The following is a 17,514-nucleotide window of genomic DNA, read 5'->3' on the forward strand; positions in this document are numbered from 1 at the left end:
ACATGGATACCAAACATGACATGCTTTAAAATTGCGCACAAACGTGCAGTGGCGACAAACTAAATACATTTTTAAAAGTCTTTAAAAGCCTTTACAGGTTACCACTTTAGATTTACAGAGGAGGTCTACTGCTAAAATTACTGCCCTCAATCTGACCTTCGCGGTGATACCTCACATGCATGGTGCAATTGCTGTTTACATTTGACGCCAGACCGACGCTTGCGTTCGCCTTTGTGCGAGAGCAGGGGGGGACAGGGGTGCTTTTTTTTTTTTTTTTTTTTCCTTATTATTTTTTTGCTTTTTTATCTTATTTTTAAACTGTTCCTTTCATTTTTTTTTTTTTTAATCATTTTTATTGTTATCTCAGGGAATGTAAATATCCCCTATGATAGCAATAGGTAGTAACAGGTACTCTTTTTTGAAAAAATTGGGGTCAATTAGACCCTAGATCTCTCCTCTGCCCTCAAAGCATCTGACCACACCAAGATCGGTGTGATAAAATGCTTTCCCAATTTCCCAATGGCGCTGTTTACATCCGGCGAAATCTAAGTCATGAAATGCTCGTAGCTTCCGGTTTCTTAGGCCATAGAGATGTTTGGAGCCATTCTGGTCTCTGATCAGCTCTATGGTCAGCTGGCTGAATCACCGGCTGCATTCTCAGGTTCCCTGTTGGGACAGGAGAGCCAGAGAAAAACATGGAAGACGGTGGGGGGGGGGGCATTCCCTCCCACTGCTTGTAAAAGCAGTCTAGAGGCTAATTAGCCGCTAGGATTGCTTTTACATGAAAGCCGACCGCTGGCTGAAAAGAATGATACCAAGATGATACCTAAACCTGCAGGCATCATTCTGGTATAACCACTCAAAGTCCAGCAACATACCAGTACATTGCTGGTCCTTGTTGGGCATACATTGTAAACTTTTTTTTCATGCAGCCTGTGGGCTGAACGAAAAAAAGATCTTGATCGGTGGGTATGCCCACCATTAGAATACCTCCCTTCATCCACCCACTTCTAATGATGGGCATACATGCACCGTTTTATATATGCCGAAGCATGGGGGCATCCTCCCACAAAAGGCAGGAGCAAATCGCTCCTCCACCCACTGCTGCCCCCACGCTTCGGCATATATGCTGAAGTATGTAACTGTGGTGGTGAAATCACCTCCGACAGCGCTGGAGTCACGGCTTTATGTATCGTGGGAGCAAACGCTGTTGCTGTCAAGATAAATAAATCCGCGCTGCAACTGAATGGCGTACCTGCTAAGCAAATGATGGTTAACAAAAAACAAAGTAACATTATAGTATAACAGTAATACTTACCATACCTGCAAAGCAAATACAAAAAAAAAAAAAAACATAGTAAAAAATAAAACATTTAACGCAACCTGTGCCTACCTAAAATATATATATGCCGAAGCATGGGGGCATCCTCCAACAAAAGGCAGGAGCAAATCGCTCCTCCACCCACTGCTGCCCCCATGCTTCGGCATATATGCTGAAGTATGTAACTGTGGTGGTGAAATCACCTCCGACAGCGCTGGAGTCACGGCTTTATGTATCGTGGGAGCAAACGCTGTTGCTGTCAAGATAAATAAATCCGCGCTGCAGCTGAATGGCGTACCTGAAAACAAAAAAATGGTTAAAACACATTAAACTATAAAAAAATTACATACCTGAAAAGCAAACATGATAAAACATAACAATAAAACATTGCAGAATAGAATACAGTAAAAAAGAGAAGAACAATAGAGAGAAAATAGAGAGAGAGAGAACAATAAAAACGACAACTATTTTTGGTTTTTTTATTTTATATTTTTTTTGTGTATTTTTTTTTTTTTACTTTTTTTTTTTTTTTTTTTTTTTTTTACATTTTTTTTTTTATAACTGTAACTTTTAAAACTGTAACGGTTCCAGGTTTGGGTCTCTCAAAATGCGATGGCATCTTGGGAGACCCTGTGAAAGTGTGTCCTAGTCTGTGCAGTGCTGTACCCTACGCTAAAACTCAACTAGTGTATGGTAGCGTTCAAAACATTCACCAATGCAAAGACCAGGATTGCCAGGACAGGAGGGACAATAATACCGGGTGTCACGCCTAAATCCGCGCTTGCTGCAGACACGACATTTTCTTTGGGGGGCTCGTTGGGTAGGGGTACTCGGGATGGCATAAGGAAAATGCCTCTCATGCAGCCGGCCTACTGCATTTGGTTGGGGAAGGTGAGGTGGAGCACCGTCTGGAAACAGAAGGGCTCTGACGATCTCTTCCTGGAATTTAAGGAAGGATCCAGTCCGTCCTGAAGCTCTGTATAGCACATGAGCGTTCAGCAAAGCCAATTGAAATAAGTATACAGACACTTTTTTGTACCAGCGTCTGGCCTTACGGGCAATTAGGTACGGCGCCAACAACTGGTCGTTGAGGTCCACCCCTCCCATATTTTGGTTATATTCGTGGACACAGAGGGGTTTCTCCACAACACCAGTCGCCGTAGTAATTTGGGTCGTCGTGTCTGCATGAAGGGAGGTAAGAACGAAAACATTCTTATTGTCCCTCCACTTCATAGCGAGCAAGTTATTACACTGCAAGCAGGCTCTCTCCCCCAGCCTAAGACGGGAATCTACAAGCCGCTGAGGAAAGCCCCAGCGATTAGGTCGCACGGTGCCACATGCTCCAATTTGATGATCAAAAAGGTGACTAAAAAGTGGCACGCTCGTGTAATAATTGTCCACGTACAAGTGGTACCCCTTTCCGAATAAGGGTGACACCAAGTCCCACACTATCTTGCCAGCGCTTCCTATGTAGTCAGGGCAGTTGATCGGCTCTACGTGACTATCTTTGCCCTCGTAAACCATAAATCTACATGTATAGCCTGTGGCCCTGTCACAGAGCTTATACATCTTGACCCCGTATCTGGCACGCTTGCTGGGAAGGTACTGTTTGAATGACAAGCGGCCAGAAAATGTAATCAGGGACTCATCAACGCAGACAACTTGATGGGGAGTAAACAAGTCTGCAAAACGTTGGTTGAAGTGGTTTACGAGGGGCCGAATTTAGTAGAGCCGATCGTATCCAGGGTCTCCACGAGGACGACAGAGTTCATTGTCGTTGAAGTGCATGAACCGCAAAATCTGCTCGTATCGTGCCCTGGTCATGGAGGCAGAGAACAGGGGCATATGGTGAATTGGGTCAGTGGACCAATATGACCGCAACTCACTCTTTTTGGTTATGCCCATGTTGAGGGAAAGGCCCAGAAAGACCTTAAATTCGGAGACCGTAATTGGTCTCCAATCTCTGGCAAGGGAGGACTGGGGAATAGTGGCGATGTGTTGACCAGCGTACAAATTGCTTTGGTCCACAATAGATCTATAGAGATCTTCGGTGAAAAACAGTGAATAAAAATCCAGTGGCGTAAAATCAACTGTTTCCACCTGATTTCCGGGTTGGCCAGTGAATGGGGGCAATACGGGTGCTGCAGAAGTGGTGGGTACCCAATTCGGATTGGCCAATGCAGCAGGAAGGGCACTATGGGCACGACGGGCCTGTCTTTGTCTTCTTGGTGGCAGCGGGACCCTACTAGTGCTTGCCACCTCACCAGCTTGAACTGCACTTATGGGACTCGCCACGTCACCACGTGATACTGCAGTGCTGGATGTACGACCAGGGTGTACTAGGCCGCTGGTGCTTGCCAGTTCACCAGAAGGAGTAGCGGCACTAGTACTGCTCTGCTCCATACGAGGGACCTGCGGTTCTTGCACTTCAAGGACAGAAGAAGAAGTTCGGGGTCTGGTACGCCTGACCCTAGCAGGGACCACAACTCCGTCGTCAGAGCTATCTGTCATGGAGCCGCTGTCCTCTACAGGATCGTATTCTGAGCCTGAACTTGACAGATGAGTGACTTCCTCTTCACTATCTGTCATACTCAGAAACGTGTAGGCCTCTTCACTAGTGTACCTTCGATTTGCCATTTTGGCCTCTAAATTTAGGGGTACACTAGTGAGACTCACAGGCAAAAAAGCTCCTGACTGTCAGCGACTGATTCAAAACGCTACCAAAAAACTGTTAGCGATCACAGGGATCAGGCCTGACTCTGCGAACGCTACAGTTATGTGTGCTTAGTGTTTTGTGTCAGTTATCGATCGATACTGCACTTGGGTGGGCTGGGCTGGGCTGGGCCGAGGAGCAAAACGCAGGTGCTAGCAGGTATCTGGGCTGATCCCGCTAACACTGCGTTTTTTTGGGGGACCCTAAACTGCTGGGGAGTATAGATCTGATCGGATCAGATATCGATCCGCTCAGATACTATAGCACTAAGGGAGGTGTATGCTGCGTGCGTGGGTGTTAGCGGTACTGGCGCTAACCTGACGCTGCCTGGGGCGACACAGACCTTATCTGACCCTAAAAACTTAACTTATATCACCGCCGGGCAATTAGGGGGTTAAACCTTTATAAGGTAATAAACGGCGGGTGCCCTAAAACTATAATAAACTGTAATAAACTATAATAAACTACAAAAAACAAACCAACTAACCAGCGTCACCCGTAACAATTATATGGTGATCACTGGTGAAAGGGTTAACTAGGGGGCAATCAAGGGGTTAAAACCTTTAGAAGGTAGTATATGGGGGTCCCTGTCGCTATAAAACACTGACAGCGAACCTATATACTTACCTCCCTAACTAGCGTCACCTGTGTCACTAATACAGCGATCAGAAAAACGATCGCTTAGTGACACTGGCGACGGGGGGTGATCACGGGGTTAAAACTTTATTAGGGGGGGTTAGGGGGGTACCCTGGACCTAAGGGGGGTACCCTAGACCTAAAGGGGGCTAACCTAACTGCCCTAACACTTATAACTGACACAAACTGACACCAATGCAATAATCAGAAAAAAAAAAAAACCTGCTATTGGTGTCAGTATGTGTGGGGGTACAGGGGGGTGACTGGGGGGTGACAGGGGGGTGACAAGTGTGCCTGCGTGTTCTACTGTATGTGTAGTGTTGGTGCACTTACTTGGATGTCTTCTCTCCTCGGCGCCGGACGAAAAGACCGCCTCGAGGAGAGATGACATCACTTCCTCCGCTTCTGTTTACATTCACAGAAGCCGAGGAAGCACATCATTGGCCAGGAGCGATCGCGAGGGGGGAGCCACGAATGAGTGGCCTCCCCCTCACCTTCGATCGACCCTGACCTCGATCCGACCGCCGCTGGCACCGGGGGGGGGGTCCGATCGGACCCCCCACCCGCGGGCAGGCAAGGACGTACCTGTAAGTCCTTTTGCCTGCCCGTGCCATTCTGCCGACGTATATAGTCGTGCGGCGGTCGGCAAGTGGTTAAGGCATATACCGTATAGTCTGGTCACAGTTTTCTGAGTGTAGCCATGCAGATCTGGTCATCTCTGCCACTGAATCCTGACAGTAGTTATACATGGCCGCTGGGAATAACTGGGTCTCCTTTGCTAGTTCAGTGGGTGCCAGACCCAGACACAGTTCCATGCATACTGACAATGCAGGCTCACTTTATGGGATGTCTCTGTAAATTTTTGAAGCAGTCAACTGAAGAGAGGGATAGGGTGCACGATACTCCAAAACATCAGAAGAAATTAGCAGGAGCACAAAATGTGGACAAAATCCTCTTGTAACAGCCTTTGCTTTGATAGGAGGGAGTTGTCAGCTAATCTGGAATTCTATGTGAGCAGTCCCAGACTTTATAGCAAACTCTGGCACCTACATCCCTAAGCACATGCACACCTGGCATCTGTAATCAAAGTCTTACTCACAAAGTCCAAGGACAGATGTTTGCCACCCAGCCTCCATAAGACTCTCTCCAGTGAGGAAGAAAGTGCTCCTTCCTTATTCAGACCGGCCTCCACAGGTGATATCCTCCAGCAAATATCCTTTAGCCCCCATTCAGATTGGCATGATTTGACATGCAATTTGACACGTCGAATCGCATGCCAAATCGCATCCTTTTGCCGGCACTGTCCGAATCAGTGCGACGCCGCGGCGCCGCACGGATTTCCAAAAGTAGTTCCCGCACTACTTTTGGCGACTTGGGGGGGGGGGGGCAATTTCAGTAGACATCTCCGCATGAACCCACACAGATGTCTTTCAAGCCCGAAGTCGGACTGAAACACAGGTTTGAAATCAGCTGAACTCACATGATTTCAAACCGCGTTCAGTGTGAACAAGGGCTGAGTTAAACTATCTTCAGGCCCTCAGGCAAAAACAAGCCGAGGCCCAAAAAAATCCCTTCTCAATAATGCACACTGGCTGCCCCCCCAGGGTGCAACAGCCCCAAGAGAATGACATGCTGAACAATCTAACATTTATCATCTCCCCAGCCACCTCCTGGAGAACCCTTCCCAGGGATTGGCTGAGGTCTGATAAATATTCATAACTCAGTTGTTCACCCTCCTACTCTATTTTCTGGAACCTTTTTCCAGAGGAAGACAGAAGCAAGCAAGCACCGAGCTTAGGGAAACCTGGCCAGACCTCCAGACCTAGAAGATAGATTGCTGCTCCACTGAGTACAGCAGAGCAAAGAAATACATTTAGCCTAACTATAGGGAAAGACGCTACACACCTAAAGCCACAGGGCCGATGGCCTCTTGGTGCCATATTATAAAACATTTAGAGATTTCCTTAAACTCTATTACCTTCAGGCTTTCATTTCAAATACAGATGGGGTAATTTTTCCAACTGACTCCCTCTGAGCACACGTTTCCGTTTTACCTAAACAAGGCAAGGATCTAACTCAGTGCAGCACCTGCAGAGCAATTGCTCTACCTAATGTAGATTTCAAACTCTTTTCAAAGATTGTTGCTAATAGACTCCCCCCCCCATCCCATCTGATTCATGCTGATCAAGTAGGATGTATCCCCAATGTGAGGCACGAGGCAATACCATTAGAGCAGGGGTCTTCAAACTATGGCCCTCCAGTTGTTCGAGAACTACAATTCCCATCATGCCTAGTCATGTCTGTGAATGTCAGAGTTTTACAATGCCTCATGGGATGTATAGTTTCACAAGAGCTGGAGGACCGTAGTTTGAGGATCCCTGCATTAGAGTGATTGATCTTATGCACATGGCTAGGTCAAGAAGAGCCTCTTTTCTCATGCCCCTCTCAATGGATGCAGTATAGGCTTTTGATCACATGACTAGCAATTTTTAACATCCATACTTTCATATGATTGTCTGGGGACCCACATGTTAACCTGGATCTCAGTCACTACTCCTTTTCATAGGCAGCAGTTTGAATTAATGAAATGCACTTGGGTTAATTTAGGTTATTATATGGCACGAGGAAAGGTTGCCTCCTTTAGACATTTTTTGTCTTGACATTGGTATCCTTATTGTGCTCCATTAGGATTGAGCCAAGATATTACTGGTCCACTTAGCAAATCTGGCCTTTATAAAGCTATGGCCTATGCTAATGACCTCCAACTCCAGTTGTAGTAAATCCCCCCAGTGTATTTGGTTCTACGTATAGCATTTTTGCACTTCTACACCCTCCTGGCCAAGTCTAATTATTGTTGATTCTGTTGATACACTACAGTATATCACTGTTTAGTAGTCCAGGAAACATACAACCCACTTTTAAACTTTTTTTTAGGGATGCAACAATACCATTTATTTTATAGTGAGTACGAGTACTGATGTTTTTTTTTAGTACTCGCCAATACCAATTACTGATACCTGCCGGCAACTTTTTTGTTTACTTCTGCTGTCAGCAATGGTACAAAGCATTAAAAAGTTATTTACAAATGATTTTTATTTTTTTATTTTTTGCGCTTCTTTCAATGTGAAACATGTAAATATATGTTAAAGGTTAAAAATATTATTAAATAAATCAAACAAAAAAAAGTTTTAATTAGTTAATGGAGTTATTTATATTGCCAGATGCTTTCAATTACCAGCCTCTGGATGAGCCTGCTCTGCAGTGCTGTGTATGTCCTGGATCTCTCTCCCCCACCTGTCATCAGTGCTGGAGTCAATTCTGTGAAGGCCCCTAGGAAGTCAAAACTTTACAGCCCCCATTGTAGGTTTCTGGAGGTTTTTCATGTGCACGATCTCGTAGGATAAGTATTGTAGTAATATGCATGTTGATGGCTAGATGGAGATGACCATCACTACTGTACATTACACATACGTAGGTTGCACCCAAAATCTTTTACAAACTGACAGCTGAAAGAAGATGAGCTTTTAAGAGACAAACTGTAATGTGAACCTGATGTTTATGGTTTATGTACTTTAAGTTGCTATTGGGTACATTACATTAATATAGTATTTTCATTTATAGAGTCTTTAGAGTAAGTGTTAGTGTTTTTGTTTCTTTGAGTTGATTCACTTCATTATAATTTTCTTTCAACTGATGATCAATATTATTTTAATCCATTGTTGCGAGGCCCTTAAACGCTGTGGGGCCCATATGCCAGTGCCTACTCTGCCTATTTGGTAATCCAGGACTGCCTGTCCTTATGTGGTTTTCTGTGAGATTAGGATCCCAGTTTACTAATTAAGCTGGAATACCTTTTTAAGATGTAAGTGGATACATTTTTTTGCATGAATAAAGTGTATCTCTTTTTCTGTTTATAGAATGTTTACCCTTTTGTATGGAGTTCTATGCCGAAGAATTCTGACAGTATGTCAAATGCAATGTCAGGTATCACAGAAATCTTGTGACTTTACAGTAAAGTGCAGAAAGTTATTTTTAACTCAGTTCAATAAGACTTAAAAGGTAGGACAACACATACTGTATTTATAACCTGGAATATTCATACATATTGTATGTATAGTTTAGTTTATAAGGAAAATAATAATTAAATGGAAAAGGAAAATAAGGAGTTAAATAGGGCTGATTAGAGTAAAGCAAGGGTTAATAGGGGGCTATACAGAGGAACATTTAACTTAAAAAAAATAAAAACTTTTTATTTTTTAACTTGACAGGTTGTTTTAAACTGACTTCATCAGCAGATCGAAGGTCATCCCTATGATCTACAGCTGAATAAACAGTAGGATACAAATTGAAACAATGTTTCTTTTTACTTTCAATTGTTTTTATTGAAGATTTCAAAATACAAGACATGAAAAAGGATTAAAGCAAGAACCCTGGCTACATTGTTAGAGCAAATCACAGTATAAAAACAAGGTCAATGAGAAATAAGAGATGCTCCGTAGAGTCTCAAAGCTTACATATGTATCAAAACATGATGGTGAGAAAGGCTCATAATCAAAAATAACAAACTATGTAATAAGATATTGCAAATGACCACAAGGTCTGTGGAACCTATTATGAGGGTTTTCAAACAAGCAGAAATATGGGGTCTAACCCCAAACATAAGAAAAGGTAACAATGTTTCTTTTTATTGTTCTGTGTTAGCAGCTGAACAATGTTGTTGATAAGCACTGCTCAGCTGTGTTTTTTTTTTTTGACAGCTCTAATTGCCGGGACTTTGTTTACACTTTAGCTGTCAAAGGGGAACCCTACTGACAGCTGAATAAGTCATTGGTTGTTAAGCAAGTGGTGGCCCCCTTCCTTAATTACTGGTAATTGCCAGCTTATTTTTTGTTTACATGTCAGTTGTCAGTGGGGGAATCCCACTAACAGTTGAAAGAACCAAGCGTGAAAGCATGGGCACATTGGCACAAGTACCGATACTCATGCAAATGCTTAGTATCAGCACAGATACCGATAGCGGTGCAACCCTACTTTTTTATTTTTATATTTTCAGCTTTACATTTTTTATATATACTGTACTTCTTTTTTAAAAAATAGTTTATATTACGGATTTCTTTTTAAAAAATGTCCCCCATTTTGTAATGTTCTGTGATTTCCCACCAGTTTCAAACATCCTCCTATATCACACACCTTGAGGCTTGAGAAAAGGGGCAGAAAGCCAGGGAACATCTTGCCTGTGGAATCCAGTCTAGCATATGCTGTGACACCCAGCTCCTAACCAGACCATGGAGTTATTTATATTGCCAGCTGCTTTCAATTACCAGCTTCTGGATGCTCTGCAGTGCCGGGTGTGTCCTAGATCTCTCTCTCTCCCCACCTGTCATCAGTGCTGGATTCAATTCTGTGGAGGCCCCTAGGAAGTCAAAACTTTATGGCCCCCTTGTAGGTTTCTGAAGGTTTTTTTGTGTGCGCGTTTTTGTGGGACAAGTAGTGTGCATGTTGGCCACTAGATGGAGATGACCTTCACTACTGTACATTACACATACGTAGTGTAGCAATATGGACTACAAGCTTAAAGCACCGTACCTTCTAGTGTTTTGGAGTTTTGCCTGTCCCTCTATTGATCAATGTATCCAGTGACATCATATTTGTGTGCCAAATAAAAGGATTGTGGGATGGATAGTCAGATAATTGCTTTGCATAATTATGTTCCAGGACTACATATCCCAGGGATTTTTGCTGCCAGCTGAAGATTGCTGGAAGTAGCTATAAAAGCAGCAGAAGCCTGCGCGGAGCTCTCTTCCTCCTGGACCTGATGCAAGACAGACCACTCTGTGCAACAGGTACTGTCATTGTTAAATATTGTTTGTGCATTTCGGAGGAATTATTTTGCTGAGTTGGCACTGACGCCTAGAATTCAGCAAATTTATTACCTCATCTTTGTGATGACTTCCTCTTTCATTGGTTCAAGTAAACTAATCATAGAACCTAAATACTTTGAGTTGCCTGATTATTGCTTTACAGTGACACAAAGATGTCTTAATCCAGAGTGTCAGATGGGTTGGAAAGTTCACATGGTCATGGCCATGCAGATGAGCAGGTAATACTAAGCAGTCCTCTAGGGGACGTGCTACATTTGGGGGCTCGTCTGGGATGCTATCTGCAACTGGCCCTATCCAACCTAGATCGGAGCCACAATCTGCGTGGGAAGCCACCTTAATGGCCGCGGTTGTTTGGGGTAGAAGTCACGGGACCCCAACCAACAGTGACTTTGAGTGAGATGGTAAATTGGAGAAAGCATGCTCCGGGTGTTTGTTTCAGTTCGAGCGATTAAAACCTGTCCTGACTGACACCGGAGTGCAGTATACACTGAAGGGCAAGCTTGCCTTGTACACAGCTGGAGGCTATGAGTCTCTGGGACTGATTTGTGAAAAATGTTCTGGTCTGACTACGCAGTTGAGGCCTTGGATCATCTGTGAATGCTGTGGAGAGCATCTGTTTGAGGCTGTCCCTCCAACTCTACCTCTGCGGATCCTACAAGTTGATTGGGATAAGAATGGTTGCTATCCCGGCTGAGCCCGTCGGTTATCACCAGAGTCATGCAGGAAGCTGCCTCAATGACCCAGGACCCAGCGAACTGATCGTTCCTTGAGCCCGTGGTCAGGCCCAACTGCTTGCCCTGATGCCCGAGCCTCCTGGGAAGAATGTACCGGAGCTGGGTAAGCCAGCGAGAAGTGAGAGTGGTGTGCCTGTGGGGGAAGTGATGCCAGTGGCCATCAAGGGGGATGCCAAAGTGGTGCCAGCTAAGGCACATGCTAAGCGCAATTACATCCCAGCCAAAGAGTGTTCGCCATTTCAGATTCAGACATTCCGTCTGATGGTTTGTCTGAATTCTTTTCGTGCACTTTGTCTTACTCTGGAAAGTGGGGTGAGAGTGATGAAGAGTTAACAAGTAATGTGCAGGAGTATGAAGTACCTGCTACTACTACTGCAAGTGTGCAAATTACACTGTGATCCAGTGCAGCTCCGCTTATCAGCATCGCCAGGTTCTTTGAAGAGGACCAAGGAGCTCAATGGGTTCCCAAAGCCCATCCTATTACACCCATGCCTAGCTTTAAACCAGACCACAAGCCTGATGTGGTTGCTGGGTGCTCGGTTCTGCATGCTCCAGACACTCGGGTCCTACCCGGATATGGAGACCAAGACCCCGCCTCGGCTGTCAAAAATACAGCGCATAATTATAAAGAAAGTGTCAGAAGACTACAGATACTTATATCCCTACATTCCCCCTTAGCTGGAAGAGGAGATTTCCGAGAAGGAAATGCAATGGGTGGATGAAGCAGTACGTGGATTCCTTCAGATGCCTTTAAGACAGACTTTCTCAAGTTGTCACCAAAGATGTTCGGGAAATAAATGTCAGTTCAAAATACCTGGGGATATGGCAGGAAGATTAATCTAGATGGTGTAGTTATCCGCTGGCCTGACAAAAGGGATCTAAAGCGATTTGTCACCACAGTGAATACACGGGGAGAGACTGTAATTCTACCCGACCCCAGTTACTACTGGTGAAACATGATCAAAATGGTACCATTACCACTTGGATTACAAATATGTGTTGTGTGATGTCAAAGACGCTATGCTGACAGCCACTTCACACACACATTTAAAATGTTACTAGTGGAGAACATTCCAGAGAGCTGTTCTGCCCAGACTATGCTGGACTGAATGCTGCCAGCAGATACATGGAGTGCTCATCTGAAGCCATGTTGGCTAAAGCTTGAAGTTGTTGAGGTGATCCACCCTGAAGGGCGACCTGTGATCTTCAGCAGATTGCTGCTCCTAAGAAGAAAATCTTCTTTGCCCCTGGCTGTCATATGGACAGACTGAGGATGTCTTTGCACGGGGACTGATGTCCTGAAATACGGTCCTTTGCACTAAGGCCTGGCTGCTTGTTGCCTGAAATGCAGCTGTGCCTTTTTGTCCCCAGAGTTGTCCCTGGAGAAGAAGGGAAACTGCTGGGAAATATAGTGCACCCAGAGGGAAATCGATGGACTGGAAACTGTTTTGGACTCCAACTGTTTAGTTAGATAGATTAGGGTATAATAGAAGGGTCTTACTATCGTGATAACAAAAAACTTGTCAACACCCTCATCTATAGCTGGCTATCGCAGTAAGCGGCATTGGAGGGCTAAAACAGGTAACAACAAAAGCCTGGGGAATGCCCAGGAAAAAAACAAAGTTTACTTACCACCATTTTGCAAACAACCAAATAAACCTGTCTAACAGTATGTGTTAAAAGCGGGGGTTTAGTCAGCACGCATTTGCAAACGCATATTTATCCATCCTTTTGTTGTTACCCGTTTTAGCCCTCCAATGCCGCTTACTGCAATAGCCAGCTATAGATGAGGGTGGTGGCAAGTTTTTTGTTATTACGTTGGTGTTTGTATTGGTCCAGCAACGCACCAGATATGAGAAGGGCAACCCAGGGTCAAGTTATGGGTATATGGGGTATCTCAGCCAATGGGCAGGGGTTTTCTTGAATCCCTTGGCCTGATGGGAGAGCCCATATATTCAGATGAGGTCAGGTGATCTCTGTTCTGTGCCACCTGGACAGCTGTCTGAGTGGACGTGTGTTGTATTGCCCGGGCTGCTAGGCTGGAGATGAGGCCTATCCTGGGCACATCTGGCTGCTAGGTTGTCTGAGAGCCTATCCAGAAGCAAGAGAGCAGTGCAGGGTTGGGATTGCGGCTTGCAGTCCAACTAAAAGTGACAGTTCTGTCGGCCAGAGAACCTGTCATGGTCGGAGGTAGAAGGGAAGCTGTCACCAGTAAGGGACTATCCGCCCTATTAATAGGGGACCACAGTGAGTAACTGAAGCAAGTACCGAAGCAGCATTCTCACCAGACAGGGACAGTGAAGAATCGGGAAACTTCAGTGGAAATCAAGCCAGGGACCCAGCCAGCGGAGGTGACGCTTGCAGAACAGCCTTGTGTGTCAAGCCAGGGACCAAGCAGGCAGTGGCGTCTCCAGCTTTCAAATTTAGGGGGGGCACATGGGGGGACAGGGACAAAAGTAGGGGGGCAACTATAAAATGCATATATATAAATGTATGTATATATATATATATATATATATATATATATATATATATATATATATATATATATATATATATATATATATATATATATATATATATATATATATATATATATATATATATATATATATCCTGGGGCCCTTTACTACGACCCCACAACGGGCCCTTTCACATGTTCTGCAGTGAGCTCCCTTCCTACTGTATTGGGGTCCCCCAGGGTGGCAGAAAACAAGAGATATATGTCACCAGCATATCAAGAAAATATAAGGATCCAAAGCAGTGGGAGAACTATCAGGGTTGCAAAGGTTGTCTTGCCTCCAGGCCCTGGTGTTCTGCCACTGTGGGGTTCCCCAGCCTCCTCTTGCTGTCCTGCCCCTGCTATTGACAGCTCTGGTCTGGCATCTCTTGGAATTTACAGGCTGGTCCTCCTGTCCTAAGGACGGGAGAAATCAGTCTGTTTTTTCAGTAACTGAAAGTCCTGGTGGAGTCCTTCCTGCAACTCGCTCTTCTCCCTGCCAATGAGGATGCAGGTGAAGGAGCAGATCAGGCGGCCGTGGTTGTGTGAACGCTCGCATTATGCAGTGTCAGCGAGCAGGGGAGGGGGGAGGAATCACCCGCAGGAGCTGATTGGGGACTCTCTCCCTCTTAGACATTGATTTTTTGTAAAAAAAAAAAAAAAAAAATTTTTTTTTTTTTGGGGGGGGGGGGGGGGGGGGCACATGGTGGGGCACAGCATAATGTTGGGGGGGTCAGGGCCCCCTCTGGCCCCCCCTAGGGTCGCCATTGCAAGCAGGCCAGCGTGGGTGAAGCTTGACAGGTATCTAGAGTGCCAAGCTGGGGACCCAGCAGAGAAGCAGGGGTGACGCTTAAGGAAGATTCCACCGTGAAGATTAAAGGTGCTCAAGGGATTCAGTGACAGTGAATCAGTGGGTCTAGTGAGAGACCGGGAGCTCAGTATATTGAAGTACTACAAGAAGCGATTGTAGTTAGAGTGAAGGAAATGTTAAGTCTTGTGTTTGAAACTGTTACCATAGGAGACAGCATTCCTACGCATGCAGATGTGGCATCTTGCTGGATGCCTTTCCCTGCATGGCTGTCCTTCTATTGAAGTCTCGGAGTCTGCCAATTAATCTTGCAACTACCTAAGGGCATCCTTGCCCTAACCCTCTCTCCCCCCAAAAATACAAAAAGGACTGTTAAGAGAAATAAAACCTCTTTTCCATCCAAGAAGTGTCTGGCGCCCAATAACTGCAACTATTCTACACCCACCATGCCTCACAACCCACTACATACAGAAGTATGTCAGCTATCGCTGGCCCTGGATGTTCTCATTAAACCAAAAGAGGCCCGAGGCCTTGCTACAGTAGGTTGCACCCAAAATCTTTTACAAACTGACAGCTGAAAGAAGATGAGTTTTAAGAGACAAACTGTAATGTGAACCTGATGTTTATGGTTTATGTACTTTAAATTGCTATTGGGTACATTACATTAATACAAGTTGAAGTTTTGCAAGATGGTGGTGAGGAAGATAAACAGTTGCATCCGGGCCACTCCTTCTCCGGGGCAGCTCCTCTTTCCTACAAAGATATTTAATTTCAGTTTCTAGGGTTCATACAGTGTATATTCCATCCCATTGTGGGCTACATTACATGACAAGAACTGATTATGTCACTACTAGATTTGGAATCCTACCCTGTTTAATATGGAATGTGAATGGTGACCACTGACCAGCTATGAGAGTTTTTGTCCAACAGAATAACCTTCTACATATTATGGGCATTTTTTAAACCAGTTAGCAACCAATTCTTCAGACATTTGTAGTAAGAATTACCTTCAGCAGCCAGATCCACTAGGATATTGTCCAACAAAGTCTTAAAAGCGGCCCAAAAATCTCCCGGTGTGATATTTAGAACATCTGATCTTTGGTGGTAGGATATCAGAAACTGGTTGATCATTGCAAGTGATCAAATTAGTAGTGTCTGACTAATATCGGACCATTTATTATATGCCTTCTGATACCATATGATAATATTCACAACATCTGGATATTTATAGATTGACCCACCTATGGAGAAAGCCACAAAAGCATCACTCTTTTTGAATTGGCCGTTTTCATCCAGGAAGTGGTTCGGATTGAACGTGTATGGAGTGGAGAACTGTGTGGAGTCATGATGGACAGTGCAGAACAAAGTGTAGACATCTGTTCCCTGCAGAAAGTACAGCAAAAAATAATTAAAGGGTTGACCAAATTAAAGGGCCAAGTTTGGGAACTGTATACCCCAATTGTTTTTATCTATAAAGTGTGATGGGGTCCTTTTTTCATTTGAAGTGTCACCTTCCTTTCATTCCCCTGCCACATTGTTCAACCTTGTGAGTTATTCCTATCAAAGCTTACATAGGCTGAGGACTCTTTTCTATCTCTATATTCTCTCTATCACAGAGTGAGCCATGTGCTCCTTCATACCCAGAAGTGCCAGGTATTTTATTTTAAACAGTGTTGGTGTTGTGCTGTTAGTGTGAATGAGTACAATGTGATCAGAGCCTATTAATGCCAAACCTAAATTAAATCCAGGAAAATTGTGACATAAAACTTATATTTATATAGTGCTTTCTAATCCTGTGCGAAATAAGTGAATATAATGGAACTGGTAAACTGCACATGCGTGAATCCACAAATTCAAATCATAATAAATGTGTTGATCAGTGTCAACAAATATCAACAGTGCTACACAGCGTACCTCTATTGGTGTACAGTGAAGGCTATATGAACAACATGACAAAATAATGTAAAACAAATAGTCCACTTAAAAACCAGTGTAATCTGGTGTGGTATTTTGAATAAAGGTGTATCCCTTCACCATTAATTAAATGTTGTCTGGTGTCTCTTCCTTCAAATGTCGTGACACCTATGTGCTCTCAAGTCTCTCAGCTCACTGCTGGGTCCTCCTGTGATCTATCAGACTGGGTCTCTATGATATGTGGTGTCTCCTTTGTGATGATCCTGGGGGTCCCTCTCGTTGTGGTCCATATTAGTTAGGAATGTAAGAGAGACTCTCGACACCCTGATGAAGTCATGTGTACAAGACGCAACGCATAGGACATGAGCAGAGCGGAGGTATACAGAAAGCGACGTGATAGTACGAACTCGCCGCTTGTGGAGTAAATGTACATTGCACTGAATATGTGAGTAAATAAACAGTTTCCTAATATATTAAACTTTTAAAAACGATACTTTACTATGGATAGTCTCTTTTTCTTTCCTAACTAATACAGCTAACTAATTTTGAGACTATTTTTATATGTATAGCAGGGTCGGGGGTGGCAACCCGACTTAGGCTGAACTTGTTTTGTATGAATACTTTTTTGTCTTAAAAAAAAAATCCTAATAAAGAGATGGAAAAAAAAAAAAAAACCTTCCGGGGCTGAAGTGGTTAATCAAGCAAACTTATTTCCTTGCCCTCAATGGACACATTTGCTTTTTTACCATGTACATATATTATAATAATGCACACTAATAATTTTTAATGTGTTTCCTACCTTGGGAATTTAATACCCTCTAAACATTGTGTCTTTTGTCACCATATGTGGCACATTGAAGGGAGCGATGTCACAAAATCTCTGCACCTCATGGATTACAGCTTGTGTGTATGGCATATTGAACTTATCCTCCATGTTTACCATTCTGTCTTGTCCAATCACCCGATCAATTTCTTCATGAAGTTTATCTGGAAAAACCAAGGCTTT

General features: G+C 44.0%; 1 long non-coding RNA gene and 1 pseudogene across 1 annotated transcript in view; one reads left to right on the forward strand and one right to left on the reverse strand.

Moving 5' to 3' along the window:
- Nucleotides 1-17,514, forward strand: part of LOC141107683 (uncharacterized) — a 130,191-nt gene that overhangs the window by 34,997 nt on the left and 77,680 nt on the right. The gene's annotated exons all lie outside the window — the stretch shown is intronic.
- The window catches only part of LOC141107682 (cytochrome P450 2F2-like), an 85,937-nt pseudogene continuing 83,681 nt past the window's right edge, over nucleotides 15,259-17,514 (reverse strand).

The sequence above is a fragment of the Aquarana catesbeiana genome, linkage group LG09 (genome assembly GCF_042186555.1).
Source record: "Aquarana catesbeiana isolate 2022-GZ linkage group LG09, ASM4218655v1, whole genome shotgun sequence".
NCBI classification, from domain to species: domain Eukaryota; kingdom Metazoa; phylum Chordata; class Amphibia; order Anura; family Ranidae; genus Aquarana; species Aquarana catesbeiana.